At 46.2% G+C, this 1,762-nt stretch overlaps 1 pseudogene; it reads right to left on the reverse strand.

Moving 5' to 3' along the window:
* Positions 1-1,284: 1,284 nt before the first annotated feature.
* On the reverse strand, positions 1,285-1,402 carry LOC126485420 (5S ribosomal RNA; annotated as a pseudogene).
* Positions 1,403-1,762: the final 360 nt, after the last annotated feature.

Raw genomic sequence — 1,762 nt, forward strand, 5'->3', positions numbered from 1 at the left:
TTAGAAGACATGCTCCCAAAGTATGCTGACGTCTAACAGTGAGACTGAGATCCAGTAATTCCCATCACGACATTCACAAACACACGAAGCAAGACACTACAAGCTTTAGAGCGTTCTTTCTGCCTCACGGCAGAGAGGCCGACGCGACAGTTGATACACTGCTCCTGCTTCATCCGGACAATACTCAGGATATCTACCTTAAATACCTCGTCACCAGGACCGAACCAGCAAGGTAGCTGGCTCGCATTCGGACCCTGGAGGCCCAGGAGAAAGACAGGGAGCTGTATAACGTCAAACAATGGACAGTGAGATATGAACCAGGAGGCTCGGTATGGATTTTTACACCTGCGAGGACAGTGGAAGCACTACTTTGGGCCCTGTCGTATCCTTCACAAATGAAAGCGAGGATAATGACCTTTCATCAAGAAGACAAGAGTGCAGAGGCACCGCCCATATCCTCCGTATGAAGCCAGTCCAGAGGCGAATATCAACAACGGGAATTCCAAGGAAAAAAGACCCAATCAACGATCTCGTAGCTTCGACAGGAATGATTACTATCAACGCTCATCATAGCGAAGGGAATGTAACAACACAAACAGAGCGCAATAATCCGCCAGCACCACCAACTGAGGACAATTTAAAAGATCTAGATCTAGGGTACTCTAGTCGACTTCAATGAGAACTTCGTGAGCAGCGGGTTACTTTTGCTTCAGGAGAGGGAACAATGAGGCTAGCTGTGGCGCCTGCAGGGTAGCTTAGTGGTCATCATTGCTGGCTTACATGCTACGAGTTGCCAGTTCAAACCTAGCCACTAGCAATTATTTGATATTAGTGTTGTCATCGGTGGAAGGTTCTTGAAATATTTTATATTTGTCGTGTCTCTATGTTATGGAATATTCCATATTCGTATAAATACCAGCATTCTAGAACATTCGATGTTTGTATAAATAAATGCACTCTTATTCCTGGAGTCAATTCTGTTCTGGTCATACGTTGATATTTGTAATAATCTTGCTTTCATTGCTAGTTGTTGTATTTCATTCCGGATTTCGACTTGATTCTTGTTACGACATGAGTACATAGCACTCCGTCTTTAGGCCACAAGTGGCCCATCGGGACCATCCGACCGCCGCGTCATCCTCAGTTGAGGATGCGGATAGGAGGGGCCTGTGGTCAGCACACCGCTCTCCCGGTCGTTATGATGGTTTTCTTTGACCGGAGCCGCTACTATTCGGTCGAGTAGCTCCTCAATTAGCATCACGAGGCTGAGTGCACCCCGAAAAATGGCAACAGCGCATGGCGGCCTGGATGGTCACCCATCCAAGTGCCGGCCACGCCCGACAGCGCTTAACTTCGGTGATCTCATGGGAACCGGTGTATCCACTGCGGCAAGGCCGTTGTCACATGAGTTCATGGCGTATCATAATTAATGGAGTAAACGCATACATTACGCGATACTAGAAGCGAAAAAGTCCAAGTAACCACAGGTCTGCAGATGAACCTTCTATGAGGTAATAGCGACTTCGTCGTTGCCAGACATCACTGACTTGATTCTGTCTAAGCCTCATCTCTGTTAGGAAAAGGTAAAGTACAACATTTATAAAATTTAATGGAGATTCTTTGGGGTGCTTTGAATGGACACAACAATTGAATGACTTTTCTCTTAGAAGAGGTGTTCAAAGTGTCGTCCTTTTACCCAGATGCAGGCCTGTATATGCCAACATAATGACTTTCGAATCCTTTCAAAAACGCCTGGATCACT

This window comes from Schistocerca serialis, chromosome 6 (genome assembly GCF_023864345.2).
Source record: "Schistocerca serialis cubense isolate TAMUIC-IGC-003099 chromosome 6, iqSchSeri2.2, whole genome shotgun sequence".
In the NCBI taxonomy this organism is placed as follows: domain Eukaryota; kingdom Metazoa; phylum Arthropoda; class Insecta; order Orthoptera; family Acrididae; genus Schistocerca; species Schistocerca serialis.